Source organism: Saccopteryx bilineata, unplaced genomic scaffold (assembly GCF_036850765.1).
Source record: "Saccopteryx bilineata isolate mSacBil1 unplaced genomic scaffold, mSacBil1_pri_phased_curated manual_scaffold_19, whole genome shotgun sequence".
NCBI lineage: Eukaryota > Metazoa > Chordata > Mammalia > Chiroptera > Emballonuridae > Saccopteryx > Saccopteryx bilineata.
In genome coordinates this window covers 369,632-390,358 of record NW_027095445.1, presented here as the reverse complement: position 1 = coordinate 390,358, position 20,727 = coordinate 369,632, and positions in this window count along the sequence as shown.

Sequence of the window (20,727 nt, the reverse complement as noted above, 5' to 3'; positions counted from 1 at the left end):
TATATAAGTTATGAAACAAAGACCCTGGGAGGTGTTCTGTGAGCAAAAGAACCTAGCTTGTATGTGGTGATGAATGCTCAGATAAATTTTGATGTCCAAAGCTTAGTCTGGTTTCTCAGTCTGGACCGCTGCCCTGGCATAAGAAAAAGTGCATTTTAGGAAAGGGGTCACTGTGTGCTAAATAATTAGAAATAGTGTTCATGGCCCCGAATTTCAAGGGCAAACAAAAGCCTTCTGGTGTTGTCACCACAGCAGACTAGATTATCATTTTATTTTTTAATTAACTCTGGTTTACTCTAGTAAATTTTTCCCCAAAAGACAAATGCTTGCTGTCACCAGAGAGCTCAGTATTTAAAGCATCATACCCATACACTAATGTCATAAGTTTGGTCCTGGTTCAAGGCACATACAGAAACAGATTGATGTTTCTATCTGTCTGCCTTTCCCCCCCCTTATCCTCCCTCTAACATTAAAATATAAATAAAAGAAAAAATGACAATGGCTTTTTTTGTTGTTGTTTTTGCAGCTTAAATTGCATAGAAGAATGAATTATGTTTTTCTAAATCTCACCCCAAGAGAAAATCAATGATAAGTTTGTAAAGTACCATATTTCCCCATTTATAAGAAGTCTACTTGTAAAACACACACCTCAATTTGGGGGCACAAAGTTTGAGAAAATGATAACAAATTCGAATAAATAAGAAATGCAAGTAAAATATAGTACAACCACTCTATAAGATGCACCCAGTTTTCTAACCCCACATTTTTCAAAAAAGATGAGTCTTATACATGGGGAAATATGGTATACACCCTCCAAATGTCTCTGTGAACATTTCTTTTTTTCCTTTTTTTTTTTCATTACAGATAAAGGGAGAGAGTCAGAGAGAGGGATGGATAGGGACAGACAGATAGAAATTGAGAGATTTTTTTATTATGTGCCAGGTCACAGATCAATCATCGGTTTTTCGTTATGTGTTCATTGACTCCTGTCTCATATGTGCCTTGACCAGGGGGCTACAGCTGATCGAGTGACCACTTGCTCGAGGCAGCGACCTTGGGCTCAAGCTGGTAAGATTTGCTCAAACCACATGAGCCCTCGCTCAAGCTGGCACTCTTGGGATCTGAAACCTGGGTCTGTCGCATTCCAGTCAAATGCTCTAACCATTGCACATCGCATGCTCAGGCTGTGAACTGGATTTTATTTAGTATCCTGGTTCATAGTATGGATGGAAAAGCTGTGTATTTTAAGATTTTCTTGCCCTAAATTATATTCATCAATATATTTTTCTATAGGTTTCCTATGTAGTTTTTATTTCCATTAATTTTAAGGTCTTTTGTAACTTGAATTGTAATTTTGAGTGCAGGAGGGTGTATTGAGGATAGAATTTCCTTCCTTTAATAAAAAGATTTTTAGTTAATTTATATTACTCTTTAATATATTAAGTGTAATGACAACAAGAAACATGCTTTATATCATTTCTAAGGTTCGAGGTAGTTGAAACTTGCTTGAAAGAACATACAGGATTATCTGTGGTTAATGTTTTCCAACCGCCCTTCTGTGCTGCCAATTTGTGTGCACCTTGGGAATAACAGCTCAGAGCAGTTCACCTGGAAAATACAGCTGGTAGGATGTTGTGCATTATCTATCAATGTTGAATCCCAGGCTATCTAAAAGAAACTTTTATGCCTTGTAAATATAAGTAATTTCTAGTTACTGCTTGCTACTTCTTTCAACATTAACTGTAGTGAAAGCAAGAGATATACTTGGTATCATTTCAATCCTCTGAAGTTGGCTGGAACTTGCTCCATATCACATACAATAATGGTCTCTGCTACATGAGCTTCTCTGCTGCCACCTCATGATCAGCTTGGAAATCATGCCTCAGTACAGGTCCAAAGAAAAACTTTGGTAGAGAGGATTGTCTATAAACGTTGATTCCAATTTGCCATTTCTGTAAAGTTTTTGTGTATCCTTTGTGGTTTCTTTTCTGAAAAACTCTCGGTTCGCCTTGTTTTTCTTATTTCCTTCCAGCCATGCTTTCATAAAGTTTTGAAAGTGCCCATCATATACCAGGCATTGTGCTAGGACTCATGTCTTTGCACTCAGTGACTTCCCATTCTACTCTTTTTACTTCTGTCTTTTGAACTTCTTTTATTTAAATCTATTTAGTGTATTGAAAATAGGATGCATTTTAATTTGAAAATTATGTTGAATTTTAACAGCTCTTGTATTATAAAATATGTATTCTTATTGCAGAATTGCAAGAAAATATAATCTCAAAAATAAGAACAACAAATTATCATACAGATATATCTACCATTAATATTAGGACATTTTCTTTCCATATTCTTTGTGTACCTATTATATTTCTCTATCTATATGTACTCAGGTACATTGGGTGTGTGTACATCAGTGTGCATAGATGTATATTGCACATGAGCATATCTCTCTGTGTCCAATGTGTCTGTCATTTGTGGATATCTGTGTACCTATGCAAATGACTATTTATTCATTCATTCAGGAAACACTTATTGTATTTCTATTATGTGCCAAGCACTGTGCTTGACAATGGTTTCCTATAGTGAATGAGACAGACTCAATTTCTGTCTTTATGAATACTACACTTTCATGGGGTAGACAGAAAGAAAAGAATATACATAAATAAAATAATTGTAAGTTGTAACAAGCACTGAATTTGGTAGTGCAATATCTTTGGTCTCAGTTATGATTTATTGGGGCGAGGTTCAGTATATCAATTTCTCAGAAGGCAGACCTGAGACATAAGTCTCGGTTTTTTAGCAATGCATGTTCTCAGGTATAAAACTGAGAAAATATAGAAATTATGAAACAAAGACTCTGGGAGGTGTTCTGTGAGCAAAAGAACATAGCTTGTATGTGGTGACCAATGCTCAGATAAATTCTGATGTCCAAAGCTTAGGAGGTCTCTCAGTCTGAACTGCTGCCATGGCACAAGGTAAAGTGTATATTAGGAAAGGGGTCACTTTGTGCTAAACAATTAGAAATAGTGTTCATGGCCCCGAATTTCAAGAACAAAGAAAAGTCTTCTGGTGTTGTCACCACAGCAGACTAGATTATCATTTTATTTTTTAATTAACTCTGGTTTTCTTTAGTAAATTCTTTTCCCAAAAGACAATGGCTTGCTGTCACCAGAGAGCTCAGTATTTAAAGCATCATACCCATACTCCAATGCCATAGGTTTGGTCTTGGGTCAAGGCACATACAGAAACAGATTGATGTTTCTGATTATCTGTCTGCCTTTTCCCCCCCTTATCCTCCCTCTAACATTAAAAGATAAATAAAAGAAAAAATGACAATGGCTTTTTTGTTGTTGTTTTTGCAGCTTATATTGCATAGAAGAGTGAATTATGTTTTTCTAAATCTCACCCCAAGTGGAAATAAATGATATAGTTGTAAAGTACCATATTTCCCCACGTATAAGAAGCCTTCCCGTATAAGACGCAACTGAATTTTGGGACACAAAGTTTGAGAAAATGATAACAAATGTGAATAAGCAGGAAATGCAAGTAAACAATTACTATAACCGCTGTATAAGATGCACCCAGATTTCTAAGTCCACATTTTTCAAAAAAGATGAGTCTTATACATGGGGAAATATGGTATACACCCTAAAATGTCTCTGTGAACATTTCATTATTTCATTTTTTTTCATTACAGAGTCAAGGGGAGAGTCAGAGAGAGGGATAGATAGGGACAGACAGACAGAAATGAAGAGAGTTTTTTATTATGTGCCAGGTCACAGATCAATCATCGGTTTTTCGTTGTGACACCTTATGTGTTCATTGACTCCTGTCTCATATGTGCCTTGACCACGGGGCTACAGCTGATCGAGTGACTGCTTGCTGGAGTCAGCGACCTTAGGCTCAAGCTGGTGAGTTTTGCTCAAACCACATGAGCCCATGCTCAAGCTGGCGCCCTTGGGATCTCAAACCTGGGTCCTCCGCATTCAGGTAAAATGCTCTAACCACTGCGCAAATGGCATGCTCAGGCTGTGAACATTTTTTTTCCTCTGTATTTTATTTAGTATCCTGGTTTCTAGTATGGGTTGAAAGGGTGTGTATTTTAAGGTTTTCTTTCCCTAAAATATATTCATCACTACATTTTTCCATAGGTTTCTTATGTAGTTTTTATTTCCATTAATTTTAAGGTATTTTGTAACTTGAATTGTAATTTTGAGTGTGGGTGGGTGTATTTAGGAGTGAATTTCCTTACCTTAAAAAAATATTTTTAGTTAATTTCTATTCCTGTTTACTATATTAAGTGTAATGACAACAAGAAACATGCTTTATATCATTTCAAAAGTTAGAGGTAGTTGAAACTTGCTTAAAAGAACATACAGGATTATCTGTGGTTAATGCTTTTCAAGTGCACTTCTCTGCTGCCAATTTGTGTGCATTTTAGGAATAACAGCTTACAGCAGTTCACCTGGAAAAATACAGCAGTTGGATGTTGTGCGTTATCCATCATTGTTGAATCTCAGGCTATATAAAAGAAACTTTATAACTTGTAAATATAAGGCATTTCTAGTTACTGCTTGCTACTTCTTTCAATGTTAACTGTAGAGAATGTACGAGATATCCTTGGTATCATTTCAATCCTCTGAAGTTTGCTGAAACTTGCTCCATAGCACATACAATAATGATCTCTGTTACATGTGCTTCTCTACTGCCACCTCAATTGCATCTTCAAAATCATGCCTCAGTACACATGCAAAGGAAAATTTGGTAGAGAGGATTGTCTATTAATGTTGATTCCAAATTGCCATCTCTGTAAAGTTTTTGTGTATGCTTAGTGGGTTTTTTTCTGAAAATCTCTCAGTTCATCTTGTTTTTCTTCTTTCCTTCCAGCAATGCTTTCATAAAGCATAGGATAGTGCCCATCATATACCAGGCACTGTGCTAAAACTCATGTCAATGCACTCAGTGACTTCCCATTCTACTCTTTTTACTTCTGTCTTTTGAACTTCTTCTCTTTGTCTACTTAGTGTATTGAAAATAGGATGCACTTTGATTTGAAAGGTATGTTGAATTTTAACAGTTCCTTTATTAAAAAAAAAATTCTTATTGCAGAAGTGCATGAAAAAATTATCTCAAAAAATGAACCCAACAAATTTTCATACAAATATATCTACCATTAATATTAGGACATTTTCTTTCCATATTCTTTGTGTACCTATTATATTTCTCTATCTATATGTACTCAGGTACATTGGGTGTGTGTACATCTGTGTGCATAGATGTGCATTGCACATGAGCATATCTCTCTGTGTCCACACTTGCTGTCATTTGTGGATATCTGTGTACATATGCAAATGACTATTTATTCATTCATTTAGGAAACACTCATTGTATTTCTATTATGTGCCAGGCACTGTGCTCGACACTGGTTTCCTATAGTGAATGAGATAGACTCACTTTCTGTCTTTATGAATACTACACAGTCATGGGGTAGACAGGAAGAAAAAATATACATAAATAAAATAATCATAAGTTGTAACAAACACGGAATTTGGTAGTGCAATATCTTTGGTCCCAGTTATGATTTATTGAGGCGAGATTCAGTATATCAGTTTCTCAGAAGGCAGAGCTGAGACATAAGTTTTGGTTTTTCAGCAATGCGTGTTCTCAGGTATAAAACTGAAAAATACAGAAGTTATGAAACAAAGACCCTGGGAGGTGTTCTGTGAGCAAAGAACGTAGCTTGAATGTGGTGACCAATGCTCAAATAAATTCTGATGTCCAAAGCTTAGGAGGTCTCTCAGTCTGGACTCCTGCCATGGCACAAGAGAAAGTGCATGTTAGGAAAGGGGTCACTTTGTGCTAAACAATTAGAAATAGTGTTTATGCCCCTGAATTTCAAGAACAAAGAAAAGTCTTCTGGTGTTGTCAACACAGCAGACTAGATTATCATTTTATTTTTTAAATACCTCTGGTTTTCTCTAGTAAATTTTCCCCCCAAAAGACAATGGCTTGCTCTCACCAGAGAGCTCATTATTAAAGCATCACACGCATACACTAATGTCATAGGTTGGGTCTTGGGTCAAGACACATACAGGAACTAATTGGTGTTACTGACTGTCTGTTTCCCCCCTCCTCCACCCTCCAACATTAATAAATATTTAAAAGAAAAAATGAGAATTCCTTTATGGTGCGGTTTTTGCAGCTTAAATTGCATAAGGGAATAAATTATGTTTTTTAAAATCTCACCTCAAGAGAAAATAAATTGTAAGGTTGTAAAACACCATATTACCCATGTATTAGAAGCCTCCCAGTATAAGACACACTTTATTTTGGGGGAACAAAATTTCAGAAAAGTATAACAAATGCGAAAAAACAGAAAATGCAATTAAAAATACTACAACCACTTTATAAGATGCACCCAGTTTTCTAACCCCACATTTTTCAAAAAAGATGAGTCTTATACATGGGGAAATACGATATACACCCTCCAAATGTCTCTGTGAACAGCTCTTTTTCTTTTTTCTATTTTTTTTACAGAGACAGGGAGAGAGTCAGAGAGAGGGATAGATAGGGACAGAGAGACAGGAATGGAGAAAGTTTTTTTTATTATATTCCAGGTCACAGATCCATCATCAGTTTTTTGTTATGACACCTTAGCTATTCATTGACTGCTCTCTCATATGTGCCTTTACCAGGGGGCTACAGCTTAATAAGTGACCCTTTGCTCGAGCCAGCCACCTTGGCCTCAAGCTGGTGAGCTTTGCTCAAACCAAATGACACCACACTCTTGCTGGCGACCTTGGCATCTCAGCCTGGGTCCTCCACATTGCGGTCAAATTATCTACCTGCTCAGGCTGTGAAAAAACCTGCTCAGGCTGTGAAAAAAATTTTTTATTACTTTCTCTGGATTTTATTTAGTATTCTCGTTGTTAGTATGGGTAGAAAAGCTGTGTATTTTAAGGTTTTTGTCCCCTAAAATATATTCTTCAGTACATTTTTTCATAGGTTTCCTATTTTAGTTTTATTTCCATTAATTTTAAAGTATTTTGTGGCTTGAATAGTAATTTTGAAGGGACTATTTAGGATTGAATTTCCTTAAATTAAAAAAGGAAGGATTTTTTTGTTAATTTTTATTTCTGCTTACTAGTTAAAGAGTAATGACAACAAGAAACATGCTTTATATCATCTCAAATGTTTGAGGTAGTTGAAACTTGCTTGAAAAAACATACAGGAATGTATGTGGTAAATGTTTTCCAAGTTCGCTTCTCTGCTGCCACCTTGTATGCACCATGGAAATAATAGCTCAGGGAAGTTCATCTGGAAAAACACAGCAGTTCAGTGTTGTATGTAATCTATCAATGTTGAATACAAGGCTATCTAGAAGATAGTTTTATAACTTGTAAATATAAGGAATTTCTAGTTACTGTTTGCTACTTCTTCCAACATTAACTGTAATGAAAGCAAGAGACATACTTAATATCATTTCCATCCTCTAAATTTGGCTGGAAATTGCTCCAAAGCACATACAATAATGGTCTCTGTTACATGTGCTTCTCTGCTGCCACCTCGTGTGCATCTTGGGAATCACGCCTCAGTACAGGACCAAAGGAAGGGTTTGGTAGAGAGGATTGTCTACAAACATTGATTCCAATTTGCTGTTTCTGTAAGGTTTTTGTGTATCCTTACTTTTTTGTTTTTTTGGAATCTCTTGGTTCATCTTGTTTTTCTTCTTTTCTTCCAGTCATGTTTTTATAAAGCCTTTGAAAGTGCACAACATATACCAGGAACTGTGCTAAGAACTTATGTCCCTGCACTCAATGACTTCCCATTCTACTATTTTTACTTCTGTCTTTTGAATTTCTTTTATTTAAATCTTCTTAATGTATTGTAAAATAGGATGTGCTTTGATTTGACAAGTATGTTGAGTATTAACAGCTTTTTTCTTATAAAATCTGTATTCTTATTGCAGAAGTGCAAGAAAAATGATAAGAAAATTAAAACAACAAATTTTCATACAGAGATATCTACTGTTAATATTATGACATTTTCTTTCCATATTCTTTGTGTACCTATTATATTTCTCTATCTATATGTACTCAGGTACATTGGTTTTGTGTACAATGTGTGTATAAATGTGCATTGCACATGAGCATATCTCCCTGTGTCCACAGTGTCTGTTATTTGTGTATATCTGTCATTTGTGTATATCTGTGTATGTATGCAAATGATTATTTATTCATTCATTCATTCAGTAAACACTTATTGTATATTTATTATGTGCCAGGCACTCTGCTCTACATTGAATGCATACAATGAATGAGACAGGCTCACTTTCTGTTTTTATAAATACTACACTGTCATGGGATAGAAAGAGGAAGAAAAAATATACATAAATAAAATAATGATAAGTTGTGACAAGCAGTGGATTTTGTAGTGCAATGTCTTTGATCCCGGTTTTTATTGATCATCGCGAGGTTCACTATATTAGTTTCTCGAAAGGCAGAGCTGAGAAATAAGTCTCAGTTTTTCATCAATGCATGTTCTCAGCTATAATACTGAGAAAATTTATAAGTGATGAAACAAAGATCCTGGAAGGTGTTTTGTGTACAAAAAAAAATCTAGCTTGTTTGTGGTGACCCATGTTCAGATAAATTCTGATGTCCAAAGCTTAGGAGGTCTCTCAGTCTAGACTGCTGCCACGGTACTAAAAAAAGTGCATGTTAGGAAAGCGGTCACTTTGTGCTCTACAAATAGAAAAATTGTTTATGTGCCTGTCAAGAGCAAAGAAATGTCTTTTAGTGTAGTCACCACAGCAGAATAGATTATCATTTTATGTTTTAATTACCTCAGGTTTTCTCTATTAAATTTTTCCCCCAAAAGACAATGGCTTGCTCTCACCAGAGAGCTCAGTATTTAGAGTATAACACTCATACACTAATGTCATAGGTTTGGTCCTTTGTCAAGGCACATACAGAAACAGATTGATGTTTCTGACTGTCTGTTGCCCTCTCTTACTTCCTCTAACATTAATAAATAAAAGAAAAAATGACAGTGGCATTTTTGCTGTTGTTTTTGCAGCTTAAATTGTATAGTGGAATGAATTATGTATTCAAAATCTCACCCCAAGAGAAAATAACTTGTAAGGTTGTAAAATACCAAATTTCCCCATGTATAAGAAGCCTCCCAGTATAAGACACACCTAATTTTGGGGGCACAAAATTTCAGAAAATTATAACAAATGCGAATAAACAGAAAATTTAAGTAAAAAATAGTACAACCACTGTATAAGATGCACCCAGTTTTCTAATCCCACATTTTTCAAAAAAGATGAGTCTTATACATGGGGAAATATGGTATACACCTTTCCAATGTCTCTGTGAACATTTCTTTTATTCTTTTTTCTTTTTTTTTTTTTTACAGAAACAGAAAGAGAGAAAAAGAGAGAGATAGATAAGGACAGACAGACAGAAATGGAGAGAGTTTTTTATTATGTGCCAGGTCACAGATCAATCAGCATTTTCTTGTTGTGACAGCTTACATGTTCATTGACTCCTGTCCCATATGTGCCTTGATCAGGGGGCTACAGGTGATTGAGTGACTGCTTGCTCAAGCCAGCGACCTTGGTCTCAAACTGGTGAGCTTTTCTCAAACCACATGAGCCCACGCTGAAGCTGGCACCCTTGGGATCTCACACCTGGTTCCTCCACATTCCAGTCAAATGCTCTAACCACTGCACCATCACCTGCTCAGGTTGTGAACATTTTTTTCTTTTACTTTCTCTGGATTTTATTTAGTATCCTGGTTCTTAATATGGGTGGAAAGCCTGTGTATTTTAAGGTTTTCTTGCCCTAAAATATATTCATCACTACATTTTTCCATAGGTTTCCTTATGTATTTTTTATTTCCATTATTTTTAAGGTATTTTGTAACTTGAATTGTGATTTTGAGGGGGAGATTATTTAGTAGTGAATTTCCTTACCTTAAAAAAGGGATTTTTAGTTAATTTCTATTACTGTTTACTATATTAAGTGTAATGACAACAAGAAACATGTTTTATATAATTTCTAAGGTTAGAGGTAGTTGAAACTTGCTTGAAAGAACATACAGGATTATCTGTGTTAAATGTTTTCCAAGTGCGCTTCTCTGCTGCCACCTTGTGTGCACCTTGGGAATTACAGCTCAGTACAGTTCACCTGGAAAAATACAGCAGTTTGTTTTTGTGCGTTATCTATAAATATTGAATCCCAGGCTATCTAGAAGATACTTTTATAACTTGTAAATATAAGGAATTTCAAGTTACTGTTTGCTACTTATTTCTATGTTAACTATAATGAAAGCAAGAGACATACTTAATATCATTTCAATCTTCTGAAGTTTGCTGGAACTTGCTCCATAGCATATACAATAATGGTCTCGGTTACATATGCTTCTCTGCTGCCACCTCATGTGCATCTTGGGAATCACACCTCAGTACAGGTCAAAAGGAATAGTTTTGTAGAGAGGATTGTCTACAAACATTGATTTCATTTTGCCATTTCTGTAAAGTTTTTGTGTATGATTAGTTTTTTTGTTGGGGGGCGGGAATCTCTGGGTTCATAACAGTTTTCTTCTTTCTTTCCAGCCATGCTTTCATAAACCTTTTGAATGTGCCCATCATTTACCAGGCACTGTGCTAAAAACCCATGTCCCTGCACTCAATGAGTTTCCATTCTACTATTTTTACTTCTGTCTTTTGAACTTCTTTTATTTAAACTTCTTAATGTATTGTAAAATATGATGTGCTTTGATTTGACAAGTATATTGAATTTTAACAGCTTTTTTAGTATAAAAATGTATTATTATAGCAGAAGTGCAAGAAAAAATGATAAAAAAACAAAACAACAAATTTTCACACAGAGATATCTACTGTTAATATTATGACATTTTTTTCCATATTCTTTGTGTACCTGTTGTATTTTTCTATTTATATGTACTCAGGTAAATTGGGTGTGTATATGTCTGTGTGCATAGATGTGCATTGCAAATAAGCATATCTCTCTGTGTCCACAGAGTCTGTCATTTGTGTATATCTGTGTATGTATGCAAATGACTTTATTCTTTCATTCAATAAACACTTATTTTATTTCTATTATGTGTCAGGCACTGTGCTCGACACTTGTTGCCTATAGTGAATGAGACAGATTCACTTTCTGTCATTATGAATACTACACTGTCATGGGGTAGACAGAGGAAGAAAAAATATACATAAATAAAATAATTATAAGTTGTGAGGTGCACTGTATTTAGTACTACAATGTCTTGGACCCAGTTTTGATTGATCATGGCAAGGTTCAGTATATCAGTTTCTTGAAAGGCAGAGCTGAGACATAAGTCTCAGTTTTTCAGCAATGCGTGTTCTCAGCTATAAAACTGAGAAAATTTACAAGTGATGAAACAAAGACCTTGGGAGGTGTTCTGTGATGAAAATAATGTAGCTTGTAAGTGTTGACCCTGGCTCAGATAAATTCTGATGTCCAAACATAGGAGGTCTCTCAGTCTGGACTGCTGCCACAGCTCAAGGAAAAGTGCATGTTAGGAAAGGGATCACTTTTTGCTAAAGAATTAGAAATACTGTTTATGCCCCTAATTGTTAAGAGCAAAGAAAAGTCTTCTGCTGTTGTCACCAGAGCGGACTTGATTATTATTTTATTTTTTAATTACTTCAGGTTATCTTTAGTAATATTTCCCCCAAAATGCAATGGTTTGCTCTCACCAGAGAGCTCAGTAGTTAAAATATCACACCCATACACTAATGTCATAGGTTTATTACTGGGTCAAGGTACATACAGAAACAGATTGATGTTTCTGACTGTCTGTCTCTCTGTTTTTCCCCTCATCCTCCCTCTAACATTAATAATTAAATAAAAGAAAAAATTGACATTGGCTTATTGGTTGTTCTTTTTGCAGCTTAAATTCTATAGAGGAATAAATTATGTTTTTCAAAATCTCACCCCAAGTGTAAATAATTGGTAAGTTTGTAAAGTACCATATTTACCCATGTATAAGATGCCTCCCTGTATAAGACGCACCTTAATTTTGGGGCACAAAATTTTAAAAAAATGATAACAAATGCGAACAAACAGGAAATTCAAGTAAAAAAACTACAACCATTGTATAAGACGCACCCAATTTTCAAACCCCACATTTTTCAAAAAAGATAAGTTTTATACATGGAGAAATATGGTATACACCCTCCAAATGTCTTTGTGAACATTTTTTTTCTTTTTCTTTCTTTCTTTTTTTTTTAAAGAGACAGGAAGAGAGTCAGAGAGAGGGATAGATAGGTCCAGACAGAAAAGAATAGAAAGAGTTTTTTTATTATGAGCTGTGACAGATCAATCATCAATTTTTTGTTGTGACACCTTAGTTGTTCATTGACTGCTCTCTCATTTGTGCCTTGACCAGAAGAATACAGCTGACCAAGTGACCCCTCGCTCAAGCCAGCAACCTTGGGCTCAAGCTGGTGAGCTTTGCTCAAATCAGATGAGCCCACGCTGAAGCTGGCAACCCTGAGATCTCAAACCTGGGTCCTCCACATTCCAGTCAAATGCTCTAACCACTGCAACATTGCCTGCTCAGGCTGTGAACATTTTTTCTTTTACTTTCTCTGAATTTTATTTAGTATCCTGGTTCTTAATATGGGTGGAAAGTTTTTGTATTTTAAGGTTTTTTTCCCCTAAAATGTATTTATCACTACATTTTTCCATAAGTTTTCTTTTAGAGTTTTTATTTCCATTAATTTTAAAGTATTTTGTAACTTTAATTGTGATTTTGAGGGGGAGTTATTTAGGTGGAATTTCTGTATAAAAAAGGAAGTGTTTTTTAGTTAGATTTTTTTACTGATTACTAGATTAAGTTCAATGACATCAAGAAACATGCTTTATATCATTTCAAAGGTTTTAGGTAGTTGAAACTTGCTTGAAAGAACATGCAGGGTTGTCTGTGGTAAATGTTTTTCAAGTGCACTTCTCTGCTGCCACAACGTGTGTACCTTGGGAATAACAGCTCAGAGCAGTTCACCTGGAAAAATACTGCAGTTGGGTGTTGTGCATTATCTATCAATGTTGAATCCAAGTCTATTTAGAAGATACTTTTATAACTTGTAAATATAAAAAATTTCTAGTTACTGCTTCCTAATTCTTTTAATGTTAACTGTAGTGAAAGCAAGAGATATGCTTGCTATCATTTCAATCCTCTGAATTTTGCTGGAACTTGCTCCATAGCACATACAATAATGATTTCCATAACATGTGCTTCTTTGCTGCCACCTCGTGTGCATCTTGGGAATCACGCCTCAGTACAAGTTCAAAGGAAATGTTTGGTGTAGAGAATTGTCTACAAACATTTATTCCAATTTGCCATTTCTTTAAAGTTTTTGCGTATACTTAGTGTTTTGTTTTCTGGGAATCTATCGGTTCTGTGCGTTTGTGTGTGTTTGTGTTTGTGTGTGTGTGTGTGTGTGTGTGTGTGTGTGTGTTACAGAGACAGAGAGAGATAGCAAGAGGGACAGATAGGGACAGAGATGAGAAGATTCAATTTTTCATTATGGCTCCTTAGTCTCTTTAGTTGTTCCTTATTGCTTTCTCATATATGTCTTGATGGGAGTTGGGTGGTTTTCAGCAGAGAGAATCACCCCTTGCTCAAGCCAGCAACCATGGGTGTCATGTGTATTATCCCATGGCCAATACAATGACTCTGCACACTCAAGCTGGTGAGCCCATACTCATACCAGCAACCTTGGGATTTGAACCTGGGTCCTCTGTTACTCAGTGTGAATCAATATCCACTTCGCCGCCATCTTCTTTGGTCGAATGTATTGGTTCTGAAAGAGGCATGCTCAGTCCAAAATGGGAGAGGCATTGTGTTAAATCTGTTATGATTATGCATTTGTTTATTGTTTCTTGTAGCTTTGTTCTGTATAAAAGGATTTATGTTATTGAGCACAGACCAATTTGGAACTCCCTAGTTAATTGAAGTAACTGATATGAAGTGCTGTTCATTTCTGTTAGTGCAATTTGCACTCAAGTGTACTGTATATATAATTTTGCAAGTAGTACAGATAAGTGTGAAGGGAGATTTACATTTGTTCATATGGAAACAACACAATTGTTCATAAATAGTACTCCCAAAAATAGTACTCCCATTTATTTTTTGATATACTATATTTTTTTTGATATACTAAAAAATGTAAACTTATTTTTGTACCACCTGTGTGCCTTAATCCATTCTTTCATTTTCAATCTCTTCGTACCTTTATCAGAGGATTTAACAGTAGGAACACCGGACAAGTACCCTGGGCCCCGAGTTCTCAAGGGCCTCACAAAAAACCTAATTGACAGTTTTTCTAATGACAAAAGGCCCAGTATTTTCTTCTGCACCTGAGGCCTCAACCAACCTTTGTCCATCACTCCTTTCTATGTTTTAGGAATTAGGTGACTCCATGTCCTATAACAGTAATGAATAGTCATTAAAATATAAATGGAATGGAGTTTGGTCAAGATTATGATATAAGGCTCCAATATTTTTTATTTACATTTCTAACAGAATTTATTATATAATGCATATTGTTTCCATGCAACTAAAAGATATATCAGACAAAATTGTAATATGGATGTGCAGGTATTACTGGGCATTTTTTTTTTCATTTGGTTCATTCATGTGTCATTACCTTATTCTTTTTATTATTGTATCTTCATAATGGAATGCATCTCTTATCTAGTTGTGCAAGCTTCTGTGTTTTATTTTGCTTTTCAGAATTGTTCTTGCATTGCAGGAACTTATTGTTCTCCATTCTGTTCACTCACTGCCTGCTGTTAACACCCTCCCTCAGCTCAGGTTCATGACAATCCAAAGTGTCTGCATATACTGAAATTGTCCAGACCTGGGAGAGAAACACATTTTCAAAGATTATTCTGGAACAGGAATGATTGGACAGGGAATGTAGAAACCACTCCCCATTAATGAAGTGAGTTAACCTCTGAGGATTGAGGAGTAATATAGAGTTATACACCAATGAATATGTAGGGTCACAATGTTTTCTGTGCTCTTCTTCAGGTCTCAGTGTACTGTTATGGGGAAAATATTTGGTCACATTCTAGAGTTTAAAGGAGGACATATTGAATGAGTCAGCTCTGGAATGACCATCTTTTCTGTTAGGTTAAATGTGAAACCTTCCTATCAACTTTCCTAATGTCCAGGTAAGATAGGGAGCAAGGAAAAGGTGAAGGGGCTCTGAGGAAGATCAGTTTCCACATATAGCCTGCCATGAGCAGGCAGTTATTTGTTGCAGGAAAGCCAAAGTGCCAGGTGACTTTCCATTCCCATCCTGAGGAAGTAAATGGTGAGACCAAGCATACATGACTAAAGGCAGTCGTGCATCTAGGGAAGGCATCAAGGACACAAAGCTTGGCTGTGCTGTAGCTTTCTGCAGGTCAGGATACAGACAACAGTTGATTTGGTGTTATGTTTCAGAAAGACCAAGAGAAATCTAATTAGATTTTCAAAGCTAAATATTAAAATTGGACACTGGATTCTGCTTGTTAGTTTCTCATGCATGATGTTATGTTTCTGCTTAATAAATTGGATAGCTGATTTCTCTGAGGCACCTCAGTCCTGGAGAGATTGGTGTCCTCCAATTGCAGTATTGTTGCTGCCTCATTCCTTTGTAGCTCCTTTACATGAAACCCAAAAAACAACAACAAATGGCACCTGAACAGGGGACATGAGGAGCAAATAAGCCTTCAAGACTGCTCTTGGTTTTTTAGCCCAAGAGAAACAGAGGGATTCTTGGGGACAGGTAAGTCTCTACTCTGGAACAGAGGAGCAATGAAAAATTTTCCATAAAGTGACTATGAAGCTAAAGCCTATTCACAGTTTTCTTGCCAAGAACTATATGAGAAGCAACTACTTATCAATGCTTTCTGCTCCTCCCCACCTTCTTTGTCTTCTCTTTCTAAATTTAATGAATAAAAAAATTAAAAATTAATTAATTTTTAAAAATATATAAATTTTAAAAATTAATTATTACAGGGACCCCAGTAAGGCCATACAACTTACTGCTACATCTTGGGAATCTCAAATTAGATGCCAGGAAAGAGTTTAGGGGAATCAGCCCAGTGGCCTGTGGGTCGAACCCCTCTGTGCCATAACTACTTTCTCCTAGAGAAGGTCAAGAGCAAGTCATAATAATGGTGGAGGTTATAAGCACTGAATCCATCTGCCCTTTTTCTCCAGATGACTGCCCTTATTATGAGGCCCCTCAGTGTCCCTTCTCAGACTGTGGTTTCAAAGGAATGAAGAGGTTGTGTGAGTGCAAAGACTGGGAGGGTGTCCCTGGCTAAGCTTTGCTTCCAGGTGCTTGGCCAGATAAGTTTATTATTGGCCTGGATGTCAGCTGGGAATGGCAAGGACAGAGTGCAGGGGGGCCATCCTGACCTCCAAGGTCTCACATGCTATGTGGTGGTGGCTGCAGAGAGGAGGGAATTGATAGAAATGTTGTATGAGACATGGATAAAGATAGCACAGAGGGAAAGTGCTGGTCACATGGTTGGCAGGAGCTAACGAGCACCACTTTCCTGAATCCTCACTGCCACCTGAGCAGGAGTGGTTCTCCCCATTTGACAGAGGAGGAGACTGAGTTTTCATTTCTTTGCTTGTAGATGTTGGAGCCAGAAGTCAGCTTTCAAGTTAATTCTGAGTCTGTAAAAGTCTTCTGTCAGGTGAAGCCTCAAAGGAAGGACACATGGGTGGAAGCAGACCAGTGCTCTGGACTGAAGAACAGATTTTAAAATGCCATCAGACAGGGAGGGATAGAAGTGGGGAGAGCACTCTTAAAGGGATATGTTGTTGGTTCAGCACATGGGAAGGGCCAAGCCACCTCCTCGCTCCCCTCCTATCTTATCCTATCCTATCCCATTTTCTGCCAAATTTCCACCCTAACTCCACCTCAGTTTAGTGCTTGATAAGCAGGACCATTAGCTTATGTGCAGGTGTTCTTAAAAAAAAAAACCAGTATGAAAAAATTCAATGCGTACTTTGATGGCTGTATTTGTCCTGGATATCGTGTGTGTACACTCTTCTGGCCCATTTTGAACCATCGTTTATGGGTTTTGAATGAGGTTAGAATTGGTCTTTAGTACAAATACCTGTGAAATGCAGATAACAATCATCCCTGTCTCATTTGGCAAATGGGAACATTAAGTGAAGTGAGGCATGTGAGGGTCTTCAAATAGGAATGAATAGCATGTCTGGATTCTCAGTAAATGCTGTGGATAGGAAAAAAGTTCTGTTTTGCTTTTTCTTGTCTTTATTTTTTCCTGTTTTTTTAAATTTTTTATTTTTATTGAATTCAGAGAGAGGAAGGATGGTAAAAAGGATACAGAAGCATCAATCTGTTTCTGTATGTGCCCCAGCCAAAGACTGAACCAGGCACCTCTGCATTGCAAGACAATGCTCCAGCCAAGCGAGCCATTCAGCCAGGACAATTGCTGCTGCATTTTGTAAATATTTGGATTAACACAGCCATATGCATTTCTAGAAAAAAACAAAAAAACTTTTCTGCTGCCATGGTATGGATGTCTTGAAAATAACAGCTAGATAAATGTCACCAGAAAAATGTCTTCCTCCGTTGCTGTCTAATGTACATTTTGAAATTAAAAGCTAGTACATATAACCAGAAACTGTCAAACTGCTTTTAAGTCACTGATGTGTCTTTTCCCATTTTTCACTTTGCATCTCGATGCATGCTTATGTTTTAGGGAACTTCATGTTTTATATTAGTCATGAGTAGTTATTCAAATAGAGAGGAACAATTTGGTCGAGGGAACGATATAGAATTCTAATAATTTTTGTATTTCTTTCTCACAGTATTTATTCTATAATGCATATTTTTTTCCAATTAGAGCTGCAATGTACTTTATTTTTTTCCAACCCTATTAAGTGCTGAAAGCACTAATAAAAGGATTGACTGCAGCTAATGCTGATGAATTCTTTCAACATGGCAGAAGTGAGACAGCAGAAGTGAGAAGGGGGTTTCTTTGAAATGGCTTGAGTGCCACAAAAGCTTCAGAGAGAAAAGAAAAAGGATTTTGGTGGCAAATTCCACCCTGAGATTCTCAAGACTGGGGAGTGATTAAAACTCAACGAGGTAAAGGAGCAGTATGTTTGAGGAGTGTCAGTGGTGTTAGCAACTGTGAAAATGTGCAGAGTAGGGCATGAAAAAAATTATAAACAAGTGCTGAGACTGGGCCAGGTAAAGGGTGTTATAAAAGCAGAAGAGGGAGTGGGGCTTTGTTCATGACAGGTTGGTAATGGAGGGACCAGTGCAAAAAGGAAAATGGTTGTGGCATGTTCATCTCGAAATAAATGGGGAATATGTAAGGCATATTTTATATAAAATGGAAAAGTTATTTAGGGAACAAAGAATTGGTCAGATTTGAGGAAAGAATAAAGAATGATTAACGGGCAGTGAAGAGTTGGAGGGAGGGAAGTTGGATAGGAAAAAGGACAGTGTGCTGCATAGTGGAAGAAATTTGTGTGTTTATTTTTCCTTGGTGGAAGAAATTGTGAGCAAATTTAAGCAGCATCAGCTGCTAACAATTTTAATTACTAGGGCTTCCAACTTTAATAAGGTGGTAGTGGCATCAGAAAATGGTCATTTGCTGATGAAGAATTGATTTGGCTGGGAGTTCAACTAGATTTACCCTGAAAAACTTACTAAATTACCACTTTTGTTTGTCTGGTTTATACAAAATTAAAAGAACACAAGCTAGGAAAACTTATGTTATAGAACTGTGGTAGGAGCAAGGAAGTCGTCCAGATTTTAGCAGTGCATCAATGTGTTTATAGTCTTTCTGTGTTGCAGCCATATATGCTAAAGTGGAATTGTGAAAGTTCAGAAAGGGGTGCAGAAAATAAAAAACTGCATGCAGGAAGGTAATGCTGGAGAAGTGTTTCCTTACTCCACATCCTCATCATCTCTGGTTGTTCATTGATTTGTTAGTGAAAGCCTTTCTGACAGGTGTGAAGTAATGTCTCATAGCAGTTTTAATTTGCATTTCTCTACTGATTTCTGACATGGAGTATTTTTATATGCCCAGTTTTAGTGGGGAGTTATTTGAATACTCTATCACTTCATTTTCTAAGGTTTATAGTTTCCAATTGTGTTTTGACTTTTTTTAGAAATCATGGTATATATTGCTTCAGTTCGCTTGATGTTTCACCAATTTATTGGATTTAAGCAGGTACTGCTAGAATGAGTCAGCCACTAAACTGAGTGAGGTGTAGGCTAATCTGCCCCTTAAGCAGGCATAGGGTACCTGAGCTGCCTCTCTGACCCACATGGCACTTGAATATTTTTATTATGATGCACATTTAGGATAAGCTTTACCTTATCTGAAAGTCCACCTGAGATAGTGCCTGCTTCTTCTAGTCATGCTGAGGCAATTTAAACTGCTCCAGCAGCTACTTGGAGGAATTAACATGGAACTGAGAAAAAAAGATAAGATTGGAAAGAGTTTATATACAGAGGACCAGCTGAGAAGTGTTTTGGTATGTAACATTGTGGGTTTTATAAAAGATATTTTTTGTGGTGTAGGGCAGTGGGTGTTTGTGTGAGAATTAGAATTATAAGTTTATTTATACTTCGCTTTATATTACCAAGAAACAGCATATATGTGACAAATAGTAAATATGCCTTCTAAAATATTAAAAATAATCATGCTACCAGTAAATACAGCTCAACCAACAACAAGATTGATTTTGTTTATGAATATTAATGTAAAGAATACTGGCATAACATACACAATTAATTATTTTGGTTTTTACCAGAATTAAAATTTTCTTAAAGGATTAGAATGCTAGTATATATCAAGAAAGCTACAGAAAAATCAATAACAATGTGAACTCTGTATCAAATGAAACAACGATATGTTCTAATTGAATTAGAATGTATGATACAAAGGGATAAGTTTTTAAGAAAGAGAATTAGTTTTGCCTTAAAGTAAAGATTGTTGTTATTGATGCAAATTTGGTTCTATTTTACTATTTTAAAAAAACAAACTGTTTCTATACTGTGTAGCTCCAGATAAGGTATTATAAATATTTATCTGCCTATAAAGCAAAATACTATGTTTTTATAAATTATGTTACTGATTTCTATTTTTTCATAGAGGTCTTTGATTACTCTACGGACTATCTTCTCCATCCTAAGAATGAAGGTGTAATAATCATACATCTATCAAGTCCTGATGTGAGAGGACCCTGTTTTCAACACTCAGAAATAAAAGCTTTAGTGATTGCATGCCCTACTTTTTCATGTGTAATGGTAGAATGGATCATGCCTAAAAGAGAAAGGTTTTCAGTCACTTTAGATGTTCATTTATTGCTTTTCATATGTGCCTTGACTGGGGAGCTTATGCTGAGCCAGCAACCTTGGGCTCAAGCCAGCAACCTTGGGATCATATTGTTGATCCCATGCTTGAGCTAGGAACCAAAATGTTTCCAACCAGGCACCTCAATGTTTCTGGTTGATGCTCTATCTACTGTACCACCACTGGTCAGGCAGCCATGTTATACTTTATATCCTCAGATCTTATTTATGTTATAGAAAAAAGTTTGAACCCTTGTGGGGTCTCTGGCTTGAATTTAGGATCATACACATGACCCCATGGTTGCTGGCTTGAGCCCATG